Raw genomic sequence first — 22838 nt, forward strand, 5'->3', positions numbered from 1 at the left:
CCACGCATTACCACCGCTCTTTTCTTGGTGTCAGAGCCATTTTTGGGGAAAGGAAAAAAGCGGGGTTGCACGTGCATGCAATGCACTGTTTCTCTCACGCGTTCTGCAGACAGCGACGTTTTTGCCACCGCTCTTTCACTGGTGTCAAAGCTATTTTTGGGAAAGGAAAAAAGCGGGTTGCACGTGCATGCGATGCACTGTTTCTCTCACACGTTCCGCAGACAGCGACGTTTTTGATGTGCAGCAAAAAGAAGATAGACACAGTTTCCTGTGCGCAACGTGCATAGACAGACAGCGACAGCCGATCGCGGCCCCACCTACGCCCTCCATGGCACAGTTTTCTGTGCGCAGCGCGCGTAGACAGACAGCGACAGCCGACCGTTACTATGGAGAGAGAGAGAGAGAGAGAGAGAGAGAGGCAAGATTTCTAAGCTTGATGGTACGCCATAGGTATATACATAGTAATATGCACGACAATAACCTCGCGTACATGTGCGGGTATATCCACAGGTATATCTGTAGTAATATTCAAGACAATAACCTCGAGTACATGTGCAGGTATATCCATAATAATATACACAACAATAATTCCGAGTACGTGTGTGGGTATATCTGTGGTAATAGTTTTTTAAAAATGTAAGAAAAAGAGTTTCTTGGACGTCTTGGATACTTTGTATGTATGGCTTGTCACCCTAATTTTTTCATATTGCTCCTTATCTTCCTATTATCTACTTGCATGACGAGTTGCTGCGCCTGAATTATTTAGCTTCAAGCTATTGCAGTTTGTGTTTCCAGTCCGTGACTGCTTGGTTTTGAGTTTATCTAGCATTTGTTTGCACAAGAGGATTTAGAGATTTTATCATGTAGGAAAACGGTGTCTTTTTCAGTGTTTTTCATACAATGCATAACATCATGAGCTTCTGCTCGAGAGGCACCGCATACCTAGCTAGGTACGATTGGGGGCAGGGGACCCCCGGCCCCTCCACCGGACCGGCGGTCCCCTGCCCCCAATCGTACCTAGCTAGGTATGCGGTGCCTGCCTCGCAGAAGCTCATGATGCTGAGGTAAGTCACAATGTGGGAATTATTATGAGAATTTGTCCAAAACTTCTTGTGTTGGGTGTGTGCTACATTCCATTCTTCACCCTACATATACCTCGCCAAATCCAGCAAACTGATTTTTTGATATATTCTTATCATCCTCTTGAGGGCTATGGCATGAGCCACAAATGATCCCATGTGCTTCCACTCCAGACACTAGTTGGTTCACCCTGAGCTTTTTTTTTTTTTGATATTCACTTGCTCCTTTGTTTCCCTCAAGAAACCCTTAATTTTGTCCTTCAACCATGTAGTGTATGTGTTCTTATGTGCAGAGACAAAGAATGTACCAGATTTTCTTTGTTGTTGGTGAAAACCCACGTTCCTCTAGTGGTTGTGGCATACTCCGTAGGGACATGATCATGCAACACCTCTTGTGCAATTTTCGCATCGAGTGGTTGCTACAGTGCCTCAAAGAACTTATGCACTTTGGCATGTTGAAACTTCTCTTTGTCCGTCTTTGTAAGTTGTATGATGGAGATAGGGTGTTGTGTGACTTGGTTGAGGATGGTGGAAATGTCACTGTTTTCTTTCTTAGCTACCATAATGTTGTGTAGAGAGAAGAGTGCTTATGGTGTGTTGCAAGGTGTTGCACAAATTGATAAGGAAGGTTGTAGAAGGTGCAAGAAAGGCCTAAAAGTGTCTTGTGGTGTAGAAATGAGGGAGATAGCAAGTGTGCAAAAAGACATAATGATAACAAATAGCTAAACGTGAGAGAATAGGGTCATGGTTGCAATAAGCATGGGTAGAATGATAATGATAATAAGTAATGGGCATGAATTTTTTTTAACACAAGCCCTCTTTTGCATGCTTTTTGGGCTGATTGGATCATTCACGTGGCTCTCCCTTAGTGCCTTGATTTTGATATTGATGTGAAACTAGTTACAAAGGACATACATACCTTGTTACAATGTTCTCATGGATAAACTTGGTCATTTAGAGAGTGGCCTTGTCAGGTAATGCATAAGCCTCAACCCACTTTGTGACATAATCAATTGTTGCCACAATGTATCAATTCTTGCCTTTTGTGCTCTTGAAAGGGCCCACAGAATTCAGTCCCCATTTCATGAAGGGCTCCAATAGTGCCGTCGGGAATGTAGTGGCATCATTTCCCTTAAAGTTGACCTTCCCAATCATCGATAACCATCACATTGCTTGGCCAAGTGTCAACATGCATACTTTTCATGACGTGCTACCAATCCACATGCCCTTGTCTTGATACACCTTATGCAATATTGAATAAGCTAAAGGACACATGAAAATACAACTCCTATGAATCAAGTGCACCTTATCCATAAACTTGTGAACATGGAGTTGGATGAGTCTAAGCCAACATCTGAGCATTTAAGAGCTTCCACTGGGATTTTGAGTCAATTGTAGGATTCAAGTATGTCAGTCTTTGATGATAAATTGAAGGCTATTATTTTGTTGATGACTTTACCCGATATCTAGAAATCATTGGTTGTTTCACTTAGCAACAACCCTGCTTTAACCTTTGATGGTGTTCATAAACTCACACATGGTGTGAAGACACCCTTATAGTACCCTAAAGCATATTAAATACGTACTATCAATAAGTACACATAAGAACTCTAAGCTCACTCTGCTCTACCATATGCAACTTCTACAATGCTCCACACCTACAACCCCCTGCGCACCAACACCCTTTATCTCAAAAAGTGGGGTGACTACTGCTTTTTCATTGGAGGGTGCCTCCCACATCAAGGTAACATTTTGTGAGATCGGTTGTAGTAGGCCTTAGGAGAATGCAATCTGATTAGTTCCCTTATTAGCCTATCAAAACCTCTTTATGGGATGGCTTTCTTCTTTTTGAAGGGCCCATTTTGGGGTAGAGGGCCCTCCATCTAACACACCCTTTTAAGTATATTTGGGGGAGCTCTCTTGATTGTCGAGATCAAATAATGGCTCTCTCTCTCTCTCTCTCTCTCTCTCTCTCTCTCTCTCTCTCTCATCCCGAAGTTCAAAAGTCTACTATGATTGCCAAAAAGTGAAGAACAACCATGTTTATCATCTCTTGAAACTCTGGGAATCTACTAAGAAACACCCATTATGAGGGCAACCCCATATGTGATGTATGTTGCTCACATGGCATTTGGTAAGGTGCATTTAAGCCATTACATCCAAGTCAAAGGATGTCTACCGAATTTCGCATCTTATGTGACTCCCAGTCTCCACGACTTTTCACTTAAAAGCTACCCATTACATCCTGTTAATATGCTAACCCATAACACCCAAATTTTCTTAGCAACAGTCATGTTTAAGAATGCAAATAGCATTTCTTTAAAAACCTACCAATACACTTATTATGATCACTAAGTTGCACTCCCAAAGGCGCATTCCCATTGAAACGATGAAATGACTGCCGACAATATAAGGTGCACCGAATTAATTCTTGATCAAATGGAGTGAAAATGGATTGAGGATAAGAAGCTACATGTGTATTATTAGAAATAAGAATAGACAGAGAGCACATACAGATTTTCTGCTAGCAATGCCCACTTGGCTACCATCACCGAGCATCAATAAATTGACAGCTCTCATACTTTTAAGATCCAGGGAAGGACGTGAGCCTAAGATCATCATTCTCTTACTGCCAATTTGCGCACTTGTGAGCCAAAAGAACCGTCAATATCGCCACCCTCGTTCTCCGTAGCCAGCACGAGCATTTCCAATATCTTATCAAACTGAACAGCGCTTTCATCTCGCTTGTCAAGCTCTGCTCCCTCCGCCTCCAACCACTTTTCGCGTAGATCATCGAGAAGATTTCCTCGATTCGCTTTGCCTTCACCTCCCGGTGCACTCGGTGCAGTTGTGCGCAACGATGAATTGCCTGAAGGTGGTGGAAGACGGTATAGCATTTGGCGAAATTCTCTTGTTCCAGAGAAAACTTCAAAATTCACTGCCATTGTGTCAAGGCAATACTCTCTCAATTTCCAAACTCCATACCTGCAATAAGATGAGACATGAATATACAATGGTGTTGAGAACTACAGCACTCCACATTGACATGGCACCTGCATAGACAATGAACGTATCTCTAACCAAACCAAAACAAAAGCCTCACATGTCTGCAGCAAGGAGCCACCGGCATAATTCCGCAGGCGTCGCTGTCTCCAGATGTGGCAAGAGCGCATCCGCAACAACTTTTTTAAGTGGGAACAACAAGTACCTCGAAGCTGCATCAAACAACTCCTCAGCCTGGAAAATTAAAAATAACCTTGTTATGATCAACACAAGCACACACCGCCTATTGTAGATCAAGAACATCACTCACTAATGAGAGATAAAGAGTCACTAGACTCAAGAACAATGCATATTTTAGTAAAAACTAGGGAAGTGCTCTACAAATATGGTTTCACAAGGTCAGAAAAGCTCTGAACTTAAGAACTAAACATAGGTGCCAGGGCTAAAACACTTGCCCAAAATGCAAATCGAGAGAAACATGTGTGAAAGAAAGAAAACTTGACTTTGAGCTGAATACAAGTCTAAACTAAGTTTCTATACATGTCTCAGTTTCAAAGGACACGAACGGTCAAAATACATTTAAATAAGAAGCTCACTTGCATGAAACTCATCTTAATTCAACAAAGGCTATTCATACGAAGGAGGCAAGTAAAGTGTGAAGGAAGCAGGGGTTCCTACTTTTTTATTCACTAGTACCTGTTCTTTTTATTGTTTTAGACAAGTGGTGACAATGAGCACCAGCAAGACAAAAAGGACAAAAACAAGAAGTCTATAAACCTGCACTTGGTAGATGATCGTACCTGGTTAGGATCAAGTCTTGACACTTGGTCTGTGTACCTGCAAAAAAAATGCAACATACAAACTTGATTAAGCCAGCTTGTAGAGTAATCAAAACAAAATCATCGAAGAAAAACACTATCATTTCTAATTTCCAATAAAGAACAAGTCCCTTCTACCAAGACAAAGAAACATCTCCATACAAAATGCACACTTACATGTATTCCAGCAGCTTCTCAAATGTTTCTGCGGTCATATCTTTCTCTTGAAGAGCTGGAAGAGGTCCACTATCAGTTTCTACCATTTCAGGCGTGCTTTCTCTAAAGCCCTTCATCCGAGAGAACCTTGTTCTAAAATAATCCGACCTTGCAGCCAATATTATTTGATGGCTTCTAAACACTGCATCCTCCACAATAAAGCACACATCCGCATGATCATTGTAGACAACTAAATCATCAACAACTGCAGCACCATCATGATTCTCTCTGCATAGAATGCCGCTACTTAGATTTGAGCAGCATGGAGCTTTTGAATCCCTCACATCTGTTCTACTATATAATTTAATGCCATTTGTATTTGTATGTAACTCTCATTCGTGTGTGGGGAATCTCTCCTAGTTTTTGTCAGCATCAAGTTGAGAAGCTTTCTCATTGCGTATGGCAACCTTTCCTCCTCGGGCAAGGATGAACCTTGGAGAATGAAACGTTTCTGTGAATCATCCACATCCCGCAGGTGCTTGTACTCCGCGTACCTTTGGTGCAAGAGTTCTCTTTTCACAGCTTTATGAAGCCCTACACAACCACAAACCTTGCAAATTCTTGCTAAACCTTCCATGTCTTCTACAGCCACATCCAATCTATCTGTGTAGAAGAACTGGATAAGGCTGAAAAGAGCAGGAAATGTGAGTTTCTGGTTCGAAAGCCGGACTTCTTTCTTGTGTTTCCAATCCCTGTCAAATTTTTCTTTGAAGTAGGCAGACCTTGCCACAAGTATCGCTCTGTGCGCTTCGATGGGCTGTCCATGGACAAAAAGGGTGATATCAGGATTGAAATCAACACCAAAACATTCCCTGAAAGCACCTTTTGAAGGTAAAGCGTGATTGAGAAGCATGTCATCATTGTCCGACATTGTTTGCAGACCTTCTGAATATCTCAAGTTTGATTTTGAGCTCAGAAAAAGCTCTCGCAGAGCCCTCGGTAATGGATCCAGAGGTGGAGGCCTGGCTTCAAAGGCCTTGAGCAGTTCCCGGACCCGTAGATTCAGAGCAGCATAATGGCAGCGATCGCCATCAAATGTATTTTCACTACATATGGCTCCACATTCCATTAGTATACGGGCAGCATCCAAATGGCCCGCTAGGCATGCATAGTATAGCGCGACTGAGTCCCACGCATCCCTTACATTCACATTCACACCTCCTTCCAGAAGGATGTTGAGCCTCTCAATGTCTCCTGCTCTTGCTGCCTCGTAAATGTCTCCCGAGGGCACCGTCTTACGAGGAAGAGGAGGTTCTTCAGGCTCATCTGCATAGTAGAGGTTATCAAGGTCACCATCTACCACGGGCACTCGCGTTTCCCACTCTACCATGCTCGTCATTGCCTCCTGTGTGTGTGTGTGTGTGTGTGTGTGTGCGCGCGCGCGCGAGCGCGCGCGTACAGTCAGGTTCTGTAAACAAAGAATGCGTATTGCCTAGATTAACCTGCATACATAGAAGCGCTCTTAGCGGCATTCATTTGAGCTACAAAAGAGAAACCGAAGACCTGATACCGCTTGCAAGTCAGGGTTCGGCAGAACGATGTCGAGCTTCCATAGCCTTCCCAGTAGTGTCGGTATGCGTAACTAAACCTGTTACCTGTGCACTCGTTTCGAAGAATTTTATAGCTCCAAAAAAAATCTTTTGCTTCCAAGTCAAGTTGTATCAAATGGGATCTACGGTTGAGGTGATTCTCGAAGGTGATTGGGGCCGTCAGATGCACATTTGTAAATTCAGGACATCTGATAAATTCGAAGAGAAAAGTAAAGTCGGGTAGGCTTGTGAATTCGGGGCAGTCTCCATGTCTTGAACCCCCAACCTCCACTAACCACTACGCCTACATGTGTTTCTTGATACGGGTATGTCATGTTGTAAATGTGGGCCGATTAGTAAATTTGGGGCAAATTTGTAAATTCGGGCACACTAGTAATTCAAGGCAACCGTCAGATCTGACGGTCCACGACTTCTCCACCGTATTGATCCCATTTGAGCTTGCCCGTGTGACATAGTGATGAGACTCTTCCTCTAGTAAATTTTTTATTAAAAAATTGCTTCCTAGAGATTCTTCAGAGTAAACGATGGAGTGGTGCCTTTAGAAGGAGAAATCATTCTGTGTCAACTTATAAATATCCAGAAAATTGGCACCAAGGAGGGTTTCCTACATGTGTTTTGATAGGACTTTACCTTTGCATCAAACCCCCATTGGATGTCTTGAAGCAATTGATGCAACTAGGAGTCTCATAACGTGTTTGCTTCTTATGTGCAATACCTCCCTAGTAATTATTTTCTTTTTTATGACCTAGAAAATGAACTTCAAGTCATCAGCCAAGGTCAGTGGTGCTTAATCAAGAATATCACAATCATTTTTTTTAAGTAGTAGAACAAGGGTTTTAAGCCTGAAGGTAGCTCCATGTCTTAAGAAAAGACCTAATAGTAAGAATGATAACAACAAGGACTGTTATAATTTTGTCTGCCCTCTTGAGTGATAGACTTGGGACGCATGAAAAAGACCTTGGGTGTGGTTTGACATCATCATGTAAATCAAGGGATCGTTGGACTTTTTTTTACTTGAGGATGATTGGCTGGATGCTCTTCTAGTTTTTGTGAATCTCCCTCGCTTTGTGAATCTTTCAATTGATCTGGCTCTATCTTCTTTTCTTTAGAATGTTCGATGGCAGCTGTGGTGGAGGGGGAAATTGAGCCCACTGAGGAGCGTCACTCATATATTTATTTCTTTGCTCCTCTTGCGTCTACTTCTCTCGAGGTGGTCACTTATCAAAAGCTCCATATATCACATGTGTGAACAAAAGATTATTTACATAAAAGTATAGACTATTAATAATCCTCTTCAATTAACATGTAATCTAATACACGTTTTGAGAAGTGACCTCCCCGGGCTATTGCTTTGTCGTTGTGGGGACAATCTTTGTTTTTTTTTTGCACGCTTCTCATACCATTGTGGAAACTTGTTGGGAGTCGAGATCCCAACTATAGCTTGTTGAGCAATGCATGCACAATCTTGAATGGCCTTGTGCTCTGCCTTGGCCCTAGCTTTCTTGTTGGACTTGCGAGCTCTCTACGCTTGGGCCTTGGCTTCCTCATTGCCTTGTGAGCTTTGTGTGTTTCGGCCTTGTCGTCCTCATTGGCCTTGCAAGCTCTCTCCTCCTGCAATCTTCTCCTCTTCTTGCAACCTTTTATTCTCAAGATCCTCTTGCTCATTCTTTCTCTTTGCCTCCTCTTCACTTTCTCTCTATTTTTTGCAAATTTAGGTTCATCAAGAATGAACTTTCTCACTTGCTGCTTGATGTGTGCCCCAAAATTTCTCAGCATTGTTTGATATGTTGCCTATTGTTGGAACTTGGGCATGTGTATTGTCAAGCATGTATCGTGCATTTAGAATAGGGATCTCATGTTCCTCTTGATTCTCTAGCCTTGGCACCTTGACGTTCTTGTTGCATGTGGCAAGAGGTCACAGAAAAGAAGGCAAATAGTGCTTGGATCAAAGGTGTGTCAGCTCTCTATAGGTGCGCGCACAGTCAGGTGCTCTTGGCAAGGGGAAGAGGGGAATGTTTCATGCTCACACATTTGGTTAGATAGGGTTTCCCTATGTCCCCTTCCTCTTTCTTTTCTATGCTGAGGCGATGAGAAGATTTTTCACTTCATAGGAGGTTGGCTTGAGTGGTCTAGAACTCCCTTTTAGGGAAGACAAGCTTCTTGAGGCTGACTCTTCCTCACAACTCAGCCTTGTACTTGGAGGACCAGGAGGCCAATCTGCACAGGTGTGAGTGGGCTCTTGAGGTGCTTTGTGTGCATCACAAGCATTGGTCAACTAGAGGAAGATAGTGGCTTTCTAGGTTGGCAGTGCTCCTACGCCTGATTGGTCGTCGGATGAGGGCTTCAGGTGGATTCCCTCAAGGACTCCAATACACTATCTGGCTTGTCAAGTTGGCTTGGACCTATCCCCTAAGCAAAAGACTGCTCCCCTCCTCCTGTCCATTAGGAGGAAATTGCTTCACTGGAGTTTGGCACAACTCTCTTTGGCAGACAGAGTCGTAGTGGCCAACAGGTGATGTTGGCTACTATGTGGTACATCACGTCTTGCTGATTCTTCTTGAGCTCCTATATCAGCTAGCTAGAGAGGTTGATCAGGAACTTTATGCAGAGGAGGAGCCTTGGAAAGAATTGTTGCTTCATCGACTTCGAGCTCGAGTCCCCCATGTGGGCGGCCCTTGGAGCCCGTCCACCAGGTGGATTTTTACAGAGCTGCGTAGAGCTGGTCTGAGCAGGAGATTGGATGATCAATTTGTTGCGAGCCTGCTTAGGTCTTGGGAGCAGTTGAGGAGTGTCTTGAGCAGCATCAACCCACTTGCACGGAGGAGCGCTTGAGGTAGCCTCTTGTTTGGAACCCCATGGTTAACACTCAAAGAGGCCACCTGGTTGGTAGTAGGCCTCATGATTCTTGGGGTCCCATGGTAGAGGGTCTAGCCTGCACTTTTGGAGACTGGTTGCAGTTTTTAGGCTTGTCCAAGGAGGTTTAGAGCATCTAATTATGAGGCATGAGGGGGTGCAAAGCATGTGTCAAGATATTACGGAGGCTTTACCAATTGAGTGGCTCACCCCTCTAGAGGCAGTAGGTCCCAAATTGATGGGGTCCTTCCCGCGATTGGAGGTCCTCATTGCAATTTGAGCTTGCTCGGAGTTAGTACCCCACATGTTCTTTGAGGTTCAGGGAGAGGGTCCCCTTCATAGAGTCTCAATAGAGGCTCCACAACTTGGAGATTGTTTCTTTCAGAGGATATGAGTTGTGGACATCTGTGGGAGGTCTTGTGTCATACATCTTGACCCAATAGATCTTGAGACAGCCCACAAGTGTCTTTGAGCTTGGGAGAGATGCCCTTTGGCATGAGTACAGTGGGATCCAGGAGAGTGGTTCTAGCAGGATCCCTTCTCTTTAGTCCATCATCGAGGGATCCCTTTTTTCCAGTACACCATTCACCTGGGGCGTCAAATACTAGCAACACGGAGAGAGGATCGTCCTGCTACGACACTTCATTGGCACGAGGAGGGTCTCATAGCTAAGTTCTTATTAGGTTTTTGAGAGCGGTTGTGGGACTGCAGGCAGCCGAGGAGAGTTACTATATTCCAGTGGCTAGTTTCACACATAGCTACATCAGTTGGGAGCTGGCCAGTACATAGTGGCTTCTTGGTAGCCTATGCAGTTTGTGGCCATCCTTTGGAGAGCCAACATCACTATCTGTGGGACTGCCCCATGGCACAACATGCTTGGCTACGGGTTCTTTGGCTGATGCCAACTCTTTCCACAGCTCGAGAGTACACTTGGGGTGTTGTAGCCTAGTCCACTCTTACGGGCCTTGCTCTCCACTTTGAGTTGTCTTTCACTAGTAGCAAGATGATAGTGATCCAGGGAGGTCGACCTACACTCTAGATTTCCGCAGAGCTTACACCCTAAGAGTGGTTCAGGGCCTTTCTCCACCATGGTCCAGAGTGTGCCTAGATGGCACTACCAGGCACCGGTGTGGCTTTTTCCTCCTCCCATCTTGTGATTTAGCCCTCAGTGTACATACTTTGTTTACTCATTGGGAGAGTCTCCCCATGTTTTTGATGTAGCCCTCTTTAGAGGTGGTTTGTAGCCCTATGGGCAGTTTTATATAACTAATGGAAGGATCTTTTTCTTGGAAAAAAAATATGGCAAATAGTGGAGAGATTCTTGACAACGGATGGAGGTTGCAGGCTTTTAGTGGTATTTTCTACATGAGGTGGAGATTTTGAATTTATAAGACAAGAATATAGCATGCACTCATGCATGATTAAGATGGTGGTGTAAAACTCACAAATGATAAATGAGCTTAGAGTTTGAAGTTTTGACTTATATAGAAATTTAAAACTTACTAAAACTATTGTTAGCAACAAGCTAACCCATGTAGCATATTTATTGTAAAAACACTTATCTTTTGATAAATTGAGAATATTATAACTCCTATTTTCCAAGTGGATGTTGTAATCGATGAGCCGGGGCGGCCATAAGCTTCCAGATTGTATCAACTTATCCTTAGTTAGAGCTCCCATATTATTAGTTTTTGACCAAAGAAACCTTGGCTAAGGTATAAAAGCCAATTTTTGTAAGTTATTTTTAAGTTTTGGATAATAGAAACACAGCGTGAGCTAACGGTGCTCACTTATCTCCTTCTTGTGCTTCCTACTCTCTTCCCGGTTGTCACATTGCAGTGTCATCTATTACGTTGCATCCGCAGGTAAGAGATCTACGCATTGACGTAAACATATCATGGTAAATCGTAGCTTATGGCATCGTCAACCTGTGGCCTAATTTCATCATAAGCTAGGAAATCACAAAGTAAGCATAGGCGGGGTATTGGGGCATCATTGTTAAGCATTTAGATGCATTTGGGATCAGAAACGACTAAGTCAAAAACTCACTACTGTTAATAATCATGATTTTTGCACTTCATCAAAAAGTGAGATTTGAGACCATAAGCATGTGTGCTTAGGTCTTATATACTTGTCCTAGAAGTTCCGTAACATTCGGATGTTGTTTGATGATGTAACGGTCATGTTTTGTTACCGATTAGTGACTAGCTTTTGATGACTTTGGTCATTTGAGTGTAGCTTGTGTTAGATGCAAGTTGTCTATTGTTTTCCAAGAGATTGACACCCTCTTGTAACCTCAATGCACTAGTCAAGTCAGCTTCATCCCATGGATTGACAATTATGTTCGTGATTCTCGCTATGTCTACAATAAGATACGAGTGATGTTACAAACCCATCCCACATTTGGCGCCGCTGCTGGGAACGAATAGACCTAAACTAGGAAAAACACGAGCGTCTTGTGTAGTTGTCCTTTAACTTCCTCTAGGATCGCCTAGAGTTAAAACTTTCTCTTTAAAACTGCATAGCTTAAGATTGTCGTCTTTTGTTGTGTAGAGGTAGCTTGGAAGTAGATTGTACTTGCTAATTACCTTGTAGGATTGTAGGATTAGATTAGGATTTTGAGAATGATTGATGGACGAGACAAGTCTTAAGATCAAGGTTTAGAAAACCATAAAAAAACAAGAAAACAAGTGTTTGTGGACATTTTCCACAACCCATGACAATAGAACCTTGGAGTAGGGTAAGTAGAATCTGAGGTGAGATCTCAAAACATTGCTCACTCCAAAAGTATCAATTGTGAGTTGTTTATGTGAAGTTGTAGAATTTTAGGTCTACGGCTTGAAACATCACCAAAAGATTGTCAACCACTACTGAATCCGGCTGGAGATTATGCTCTGAAAGTTGTATGAACCAGTGGGTAAGCTTAAGGATGCAATTGAGGTAAATTTTCAAGAGTTTGCAAAAACTCAGATTTATTTACTTTTTCTTGAGATTTTAGGCCAAATTAAGTTTTAATTTGACTCAGAGGCTTAAAAGAGGTCACAAAAAGACTGTCCAGTGAAAAAATTACAAAAAATATTCATTTTAGGCCAAAAGTAAATAATCATGATTATTTACTTTCAGCTAAAAAATGACCAAGGTTGATACCAGGGACTCTATGCATAATTATGAACATCTTTTATAAAGGCTCATAGAATTTGGATCACAAAACAGACCAAAACCTTGAGAAAAATTGAAATCTGTACTGATTGTCGAGAACTTGAGTGTGACTTGGTAAATCTTGCTCAAACTTAGTGAAACTTGACTCAGAGGCTTAGATTGAAGTGTTAAACATGTGTATATGCTCAGATGACCAAAAAGATGAAAAAATTTGCCAGAAGTAAATAATCATGATTATTTACTTTTGTCCTATTTTTTAACTTTTTTGATCAACCAAGCATACCACCAATTCTATCATGTTGTATTGAGCACACAGATCAAATTTGGTAAGATTTGGATCATTAAAATTGTGGCAAAGAACTTCATGCTATACTCTATAGTAAAAAGCATACAACCCTAGAGGCGTGTGTGTCTGATGCTATTGACCTAGGAGACAATTGTGAGATCTTCAATGAAGAGGATGTTCCCTAAGGATAACCAAAGCGAGAAGAAAGCATCCACAAAACCAACACAAGTGGGAACGGTTGTTGCGGCACCACTCTCAGCCATAGAAGATATGCTAAAAAGGATGAATGACATGATGAACAATATGCAAAAAGCACCTATGAGAGGACCAGGACAGGGGATAACCCCACAGGGACAACCAATTAGGCCATAAAAATGGTGTGCAATCGAGGGTAAATGGACCAACCACGAGACCCACGAGTGCTACTTCACACCAAAGTATGATGGGAATGTTCAGTACGTGCCCATGAGGCCCCAGGGACAACCCATGTACAAATATCAACCTAATATGGCTCAAGTTCAAAGACCACCAATGGGTATGGAGAGACCTCAACCTGTGTTGGGACAACAACCTCCTTATCGAGGACATAATGCGGTACCTGTAAAGTACATGCACTCAGAAGGAGTCATAGATGAACAAGCATTAGTGCCTCTTACACCCTATGCAGAGCCTAGTCCATCTACCAGTAATGGTAGAGGGAGATTGGTATAGTCCACATCCACCACCAATGGAGGAAACCATGACTTATGCTCCACCAGAGCTCGCACCAATGTACTATGTAGCTAATCAAGGTGTCAGACCTCCCATGGGAAGACCCATGATGAAGCCTAGAACAGGAAATTGTCATAACTGTGGCGCTGATGACCATTGGAAGAACGAATGTCCAGAGCCTGAAAAAAACCTCAAACCAATTGAAGCCTATTGCATACAATGATGCAAATAGAGAGGACACTTTCCGGAAGATTGTTCTAAGAATCCTTTGAACAAGGGAAAAACTGTAGTCAAGATAGTCCAAGTGATGCCTAGTAGCTCATCAGAGAGCGAACCGATTGTTCCAATCAAAGTAATCACTAGAGCCCAGGCAAAGAAAAAGAAACACAATTCCTCTGATGATTCTACGAACACGAAAGTTTCTTCTCAAAGAATCAAAAGGAGCAGAAGCAAAAGATATGAGATGAGAAAACAAAAACAACGGGTTGAAAACGAAGAGAAAGCAAAAATATTAGCCCAAGAGAAGTTGAAAGAAACTGATAGTGAATTCAAAGAAACAACCGTGAAATCTGGAGGATCCATTCTGGTTGATAAAATTTTCGAGCCTATCAATGCTGCCTTGGAAGCCTACCAAGAAGGACTTAAAGCAAGCCAAAACATGGAAAACAAATGGAAAAAACTATCCATCTCCAGACATGGAAGCAGCTAAGCTGGAAGCTTATCAAAACTTGGTAAGAATCACGCAAGAAATGCTGGATAAACAAAAACTCAAGCTTGAAAGTATTACAAAACTGGAAGAGCTTGTGGTAGAAGAAATGGAAGCAAAATCCAATGTGGTGGCAGAACGCCACCTTGAAACAAATGAACTAGAGCTCATAGTGCCGGATAGTGAAGATGCCTTAGACGGAATTCCATTCGTAGAGGAAGACTGGCCAGGACACTTATGGGAAAAGGTAAGAGAGATCAATGATGGGAGCCTAACTATAAGGTCAGCTCCTATAGAGGAAGTCTGGTTAGCTAACCTACCATCTGATATGAACATGGATTTACAATACTTATACGGGGATTGTGGATCAGAGGCTTCATGAATATCTAAACCAATGACATTAAAAACATTTCCTTCTTACTTGGGAGATAACGAAGATGAATCTATCATTTGCAAGACCACTCAAGTAAAAAGAGCCAAACAGACCCTAGAAGTAGACAACATTCATTCAATAATGTCTACACCTATCCAACACACTCTTACTTTGGGAGAACTGTTGAAACTCAGGCCATACTTATGGAACGATTTACAGAAAATCCTAGAGAAGGTGGGGATAACGGGGTTAATCTCTAAGAATCTGGGAAACTCGAAAAATGAAATGGAAAACAAAGAGATTCAATCAATTCCTATGAACAAGGTCGGAGAATATTGTGAAGGGGAAGAAGGAAACACTACCCTCCCAGTGAAATATAATGACATTGAAACCATGGAAATATTGGATAGTGGAGCTGGCATAGCCATAGCCACTAAAGCAGTATGGGAATCCTAGGGACAGCCAGCCATTAGACAAACACGAATGAAATTATAGTTGGCTGACCGACACATTGAGAGACCACTAGGGCTACTAGAAAAAGTGATAGTCAACTCGTATGGAATTGAATATCAACACACTTTTGCTATAGTAGACTTTGGGAAGAAAATCAACTATGAAATCATATTGGGAAGACCTTTCATGTGACATGTCAACTTATCCAAAATTGGGGAAACGACTATCTGTACTTGAAGCAAGTGGGATCTATAACAAGAGTCAATCTAAAAGATCACACCTATAGAGTTGTCTTGAAAACACCCATCCAAGAGTTTGTTTCAGTCTCTTCGGCCGAAACTAAACTCCCATCTTGGTTAAACAAAGACACTCCTATTTGGATGTGCGGAGCTTCAAAAAAATGGAAGCTTGAGATGAGAGGAATGTATCCTAGAAAGGGACTGTACAGACGAAGCCTACATACCTGAACCCTTTCCAGAACATTTATTCAAACCATTCGAGTGGACTCAAACTTTAGCAACAATGGATTTATGTGTGAATACGTCTATGCCTACTCAATTTTGCAATGAGGATGGCTACGACATAATACCCATCCAAATGATGTCAGTCCTTAACATTGAAAACAAAGATGAGGAAACAAAGGACTTGCTAAAAGCTCAACAAATCTTTTCTGACCTCTATTATGACGCAACTGATGAGTTAGATAAACACTCAGCTACCTTAGAAGATTCGGGATCAGAAAAAGAACATACGAGGGCTCAGCTACTCTTAAAGGGAGGGGAGGAAAAGTTTTTTGACTTTCCAAACCAGAAATCAAGAAGACGAAAATGGTATAGGAGAAAGAGAGACACTAAAATTGTGAAAGCACGACCTATGCCATCAGCCTCCAGTAAAACACAATTCCTTATGCAGATAGATGCCAATGATTGTGTCAAGGATAAAATAACTGGTAGATATCCTTCAAACAGAAACTCAAAAATGTCTCAAACATCGAGAAAAACAAGGAAGGGTACTCACGAAGAACATCAGGATAATAAACACTCATGACCAGAGTCGAGCGGAAAAAGAAATATCAAGAGTTGAAAAAAGCTCTAAAGGAGATATACACCACAGCAATGGAAACCACGAAAGAGGATGGTAAGGATGTAATGCATGTTCCATCCCATTACAAAAAGTATACTCTCCAAGATCGGAAAATCATAATTGAACAACCTGTTAGGGAACTATGGAAACAAGGTGAGTCTTACGAAGGACCTGAACACACTAAAAGGGTAGACTAACTGAACCACGAGAAGAGCCTAGACCAGCTTACATTGCCAATGACCTAACAGAAGAAGAAGAAAAGCTTTTGCTTAAGCTTGTTAAAGGAATATCGGGATATCTTCACTTGGTCTTACAAGGATCTCAAGGGTGTCAATCCAGAAATCTGTCAACATACTATACCCATAAGAGATGATGCGAAACCAAGTAGACAGAGACCATACACTTATAACGAAACATGTGCCAGAAAGATCAAAGAAGAGATTGAAAAATTGAAGGAATCCGAATTCATTTACGAAATTGAACACACTGATTGGGTGTCTCCAATTGTGGTAGTACCTAAGAAGAATGGGAAATTATGAGTGTGTTAATCTCAAAAAAGTGAATGCAGCTACCATTAGAGACAAATTTTCTCTTTCGATAACTGAGCATGTCTTAGAACGAGTGGCAGAAAAAGAAGCTTACTGCTTCTTATATGGTTTTTCGGGATACAATGAACTTTTGGTAGACCCAAAAGATCAACATAAAACCGTTTTTGCAACAGAATGGGGTATATTTGCCTATCGGGTTATGCCGTTTGGGTTAACTAATGCTTCAGCCACATTTCAGAGATTGATGAGCCATGCTTTCAAAGAGTATCTTCGGAAATTCTTGGAAGTATACATAGATGATCTATGTGTACATTCGTCAATCCGAGCTGATCATTTTGAACACCTCAAAAAGGTATTCGAGAAATGTAGACTTTATAGGATTTGCTTAAATCCTGAAAAGTGCACATTCATGGGAAGACAAGGAAAAATTCTTGGACATATAGTGTCTAAAAATGGCATGGCCACCGATATTGAAAAGATTCATGTCATTGCTGATTTGCAAAGACCAACAACAGTCAAGGGGGTACAAGCCTTCATGGGACATTGTGGATATTACCGACGGTTCATCTACATGTATGCTATAATTGCAAAACCCATGTATAGCTTGATTACGCACTTTGAATGGACCGAGGCATGTGAAGAATCCTTCATGAAGCTTAAGCAAGCTCTCACCTCAGCTCCAACACTGAAAGCACCCGATTGGGATAAAGTATTCTGTGTACATGTAGATGCTTCAAACTTTGCTATTGTTTGTAGACTAGCTCAACCAGGAGATTAGAAAATGGACTTTCCTATTTCTTATGCTATCTGACAATTGAACATGGCAGAAAAGAATTACACCACCACTGAAAGAGAAGGACTAGGAATGATCTATGCCGTTAAAAAGTATAGACATTACCTATTGGCCAACATGTTTGTGTTCTTTGTGGACCTATATTTGGTCAACAAGCCATGCAGCACAGGAAGAATAGTGAGATGGTTCATCATTCTTCTTGAATTTTATTTCACTGTGGTTGTAAAAAAAGGCACTACACACCAAAGAGTAGATCATTTGTCCAGGATGTTTCAGGGGAATCACCTAAAGGGGTAGACGATGATCTACCAGATGCCTATTTGTTCTCCGTGGAAATGATACCTAGATGGTTGGAAAAAATTGTGTCATTGATGACAATAGCTCAAGTGGATTCACCACTTCCTATCACAATTGATTTAATCGAGCAATCGACCATGTATCAATTACTAGCTGGAAGGCTATATCAGAGAAATCGAGACGGGATATTGCTTTTATGCATTAACCCTGAAGAAAAGGATCAATACCTAAGTCAAGCACATGTTACCATAGTAGGACTTCACTTTGCGGAAGACCAAACTATGCAACGAATCTTAAGACTTGGAGTATTTTGGCCGACTATGAGGAGAGATGTTAGATCTTTTGTAAAAGATTTCCCTCAGTGTCAAAAACAACCACCCATTCCTCATGTAACATTATTTCAAATGTCACATGTCCCTAGGTGGAGTAACTATCTGGTTACTTACTTATCGAGCAGAACGTTTTCTGAGGATATGAGTAAACGCCGTCAAAGAGCAATTAAAATTGAAGCAAGAGACTATGCTCTTATTGAGAACCAATTGTATCGAAGAGGGAAAGATCAACATTTGCGTCTTTGTGCAAATGAAAACGACTATATTCCGATTATAGAACAAGCACATGTTGGATTAGCTGGAGGTCACTTTTCTAGTGAGACCACCGCAAGAGCAATCTTGATGGCAGGCATATAGTGGCGAACACTTTTTGCAGATGCCAAAGAATATGTTTGAAGGTGTGATGCTTGTCAACAAGCAAAAAGGCCAACACGAGTAGACAACATGCCCTTAAGACCAATGATGGGGGCTAGAGCCTTCGCAAAATGGGGTATAGATTTTGTTGGACCGATACAGCCACCTGCTTATAGAACCCAAACTCAATATATCATTGTAGCTATGGACTATTTGACCAAATGGGCCGAGGCTAAAGCAACCCAAAAGAATGATGCCATAGCCACTGCTGCATTCTTATATGAGTATGTATTCGTAAGGTATGGACTGCCAATAGAGATTGTAAGTGATCAGGGAACTCATTTCCTCAACGAGGTAATAGAGTATTTGCTTAATGAGTTTATGGTTATACATAACAAATCATTTCCCTATCACACTCTAGCAAACGGACAAGCTGAGCATACGAATAAAATTCTTAGCTCGGTACTGACCAAAGTGGTTAGTTCAAGAAGGACATACTGGGAAATGAATCTCCATGCTGCTCTATGGGCTTATCGAGTTTCATTCAAAACAGCTTTAAATGCCACACCCTTTAACCTTGTTTATGGTCTTGATGCCATACTACCAATAGAATTTCTATTGCCGATAAGGGTAGCCAGACTCTTGAGTGGACTGGACATGAATTGTCAGAAAGACTTGAAGATTTAGAAAAGCTAGACGAGCAAAGGCTAACTGCTGTAGCTCATATCTATGCACAAAAGCGAAAACAAAAATAGTTTTTTGATTCCCACTTAATCACCAAAACTTTCAAGAAAGGGGACTTAGTTCTAGTCTATTCCCTTAAGCAACACATTCCCAAGTTTAAGAAAAAGGGAAATGGACCATTGATCATTGAAGATGTATCTCCAAGTGGAGCAGTAAAATTGTCAACCCTAGATGGTGAACCAATGGCTAATTGGATTAGTGGATGTCGTTTAAAGAAATACAATTTGCCACTAACCAATGAATTGCTAGAGAGAATGCATGCAGCCAAACAAAGGAAGATGAAGCGACAACAGGTTATTGATGAAGCCCAAGAGGAAGCTAGACTTCGGGTGCTCAAGCGTAAAGATGCTCTCAAGAATCAAAAGATACCATTTCCATCAACACTTTGGAAATAGATGATCGACAATGGAAATTACCTAAAGATGCAGTTTCAATAGATGACGAGACTGGTTAGATGGAATGGATCTGCGCATCAAAGTACAACTAACAATCATAGCACCAATGCTTTGGTAGACACAGGAGCTAGAGTGAATGCAATCAGTTATTCCACATACAAGAAGGCAACAAGTCAAGCATTGACCCACAGGAATAACGACAATCAAAGGATGCAACAAGAATCCAACTCTTTGGGAGTAGTCAACTTGAACGTGGTAGTACATGGATGTTCATGTCTGCATCAGTTTGTATGCTTGCCAGATGAACACATGAATGAGACGATGATTCTTGGCATTCCTTGGATGCATACATACAAAGCAATACCAGATTGGGATACAAATCAGCTAAAGCTATCACTTAAAGGAGGGCAACTCATTGTTCCTATTGCACCAAGCAAGGAGGAATGGAAAAGATGCAATCAGAAGACCACTCCACGAAGCAAATCTTCTCCATCTCCTCGACAACCAAATGCTACAAGTAGCATGCAAGGAGTCAGGAAAATTTGGGTACCAAAAGCATAACTTGTGGATAAACCAAATCAGATATGGGTGCCTAAAACTTCACCAAAGAAACAGAAGACGGTTCCAATGATTCGAGCACAATATCGAGCATCTATGAACAAGGAACATAACATGAAAAAGGTTTGGGAGAAAAAGGAGCACTTATCTTCTCAACACACCACAACACCAAACAAACAGTGGCGAGTTAAGTCTCAACAAACTCTAACACACCATGCAACGCCAAGCCGACCGAGCTACCAATGGCGAGAAAAAGCTCTACAACAGTCTAACGTGCTACCAATAGCTCAAGCAATCAGCGTGCTAAAACACCCTGATGGTACTATCAAAAGAGAGAGCACATAAGCTACAAGTTTTGCTCTTTGGAAGACATCAACAACAAACCTCGACATCGGAAACCCTTGAGTTATTTACTCAAGACCCAACTCTTACACAACATATTGAGTGGAATTGCATTGATCTTCATATCATGGTAGAGCCCATCACGACTATGCATAGACACAATTGTTCAACCCATGCACGCGGTCATCCCGGAGAACGCCATCTAGGAGGGGTGGAAGGGAAGGGCACTAAGTACTAAGTAATTAAGGGCAATGTTTGGAGTGGAGGAAAAAGTTCCATGTTAATGTGTGATTTTTTGCAAAATTACCTAATAATGCCCTTATAATTCATCGACAAAGGAAAATTCACTGATAATATCTTCCCGACGAGTGTAAATAGTGTATATACTATCAGAAAATCATCAAAAATAGTCCTTTTTGGGGTATTTTTCATTATTTTTGTTGATAAGGAGACTTAAAAATGGAGAAATCCAACAAAAACAATAAAGTTGTGTTTTTCAAGATATTTTCTTGATTGTTGGATTTTCACTTTACTTTTTTAGAGCACTTTGCTATTTTCTTTGATTTTTCAAATAAAAAGGTCAAAAATTAATAATAAATAGCAGGGAAGCTCAGATAGAAAAACGGAAGACACGATGATGATAAAAAAGACAGGGTGGACAAGCACAAATTTTTTCAACAAAATCAGAAGATGGAAGCCTAAATTGGGTAGCCAGGCCTACTTTTGCAAAATTCTTGCAGAATAAGCTATAGGAATCCGATTTTGAAAATTTTTGAGCCTAACATAGATTTCACGGCTTAATAGGACTAAAGGGGGATCTGGGGAAAATTGGTTCGGGAAGTCCAAGTATTGATATCCAGCCTAGGCTAAAACCACCTCATTTCCACTTGGAGCCTTTGCAAAGAGAGCATTTCAGCCTCTTTCGCGCGACATTTCTGGAGCCCACAGTTGACCTTTTTCAGTGCCGTCTCACACGAGACATGAGGGGTAAGTTCTTTACTCATCAATGATCCATTTTGTACGGCCGATAGCTAGTATAAAGCCCTAAGAAAAAACCCTAGAAATTGAGCAGTGCAAGAAGACCTATGACCTAAAACTGACCATAGCGGCTTGCCAACTTGACCAAATCGGATGGGATTTGAACCATAGCATGCCCTAACATAATAGAACCTTTCCATACCATCAGATGATCATTCGGCTGGGGTCAAGGGGGTCCCCAGTAGAGCAATTAGGGTTTTTGGAAAAGGCCAGAATTCTGACCTGACTCCACAAATGGCTTGCTAATGAGGTTCATATACAATGTATATGATTGGTTTGGTGAAATCCATCAAGTAAAACCCTCGAAAAGCAGAAAACGGCTCGAAGGTTACAAAGCATCAAATTCGACATTCGAGGCCAAACTGACTCCCAAACTGACTCCAAATGAGCCAGAATTGGACAGGTAGCTTCACGACTATGTTACAAACAAGTCCAAAACCTCATGGTTGACCGACCAACCCAACAAATAGAGTAATAAAAAAAAATGGTGATTTCAAAGTCGACAGAGCACAAAGTGATGCCATCAGGACCAAACTTGACCAAATTCAATTTAGGACTTGTATTAGGTGTATGAAATATGTTTAGGTCAAAATTTGTGAGATTTGCAAAGTTTTTGTCAGTGTAGTAAATAATCGCGATTATTTACTTTTGCATCATTTTTGCTTGGAAATTGTCAATTCACCTCACCTATCATGTGTACACACCTATTACATGCCAAAAATCAAGTATGAGCCAAAATGACCACCCATTTCTTGCAGAATTGCCAAGAAACGCAAAGAAGTCTTTGAAAGCCAAAATCTGGGTTATGAACAACTTTTCTTGATCCAAATCACCTCATAATTCATACCCAAGCTCTATACCATGCATAGAACCAATGCATGCCAAAAAATGTCAATTTTGGAAGAAAAGTTAATAATCGCGATTATTTACTTTTTGGTCAAAATTGAGGAATCTGGATATTTTGTCATCATACGTCCAAAGTACATGTTGAGATAAGCCCATTAGCCAATTTTGAGTCGATTTGGATTTCAAAATCTCAAATTTCCTTTATATCTACTATTTTAGAGACCTAAAGCCAAAATCTGGTACCATTTTCAACCTATGCATCCAAATGAGCCCATATTTCCCTCAGAGCATGTAATTCGCA

The 22838-nt window shown here is 41.4% G+C and overlaps 1 pseudogene; it reads right to left on the reverse strand.

Moving 5' to 3' along the window:
* Positions 1-3494: 3494 nt before the first annotated feature.
* Positions 3495-6708, reverse strand: LOC147416678 (BTB/POZ domain-containing protein At2g04740-like; annotated as a pseudogene).
* Positions 6709-22838: the final 16130 nt, after the last annotated feature.

The sequence above is a fragment of the Adiantum capillus-veneris genome, unplaced genomic scaffold, assembly GCF_014529385.1.
Source record: "Adiantum capillus-veneris isolate H3 unplaced genomic scaffold, ASM1452938v2 Hic_scaffold_617, whole genome shotgun sequence".
In the NCBI taxonomy this organism is placed as follows: Eukaryota; Viridiplantae; Streptophyta; class Polypodiopsida; order Polypodiales; family Pteridaceae; genus Adiantum; species Adiantum capillus-veneris.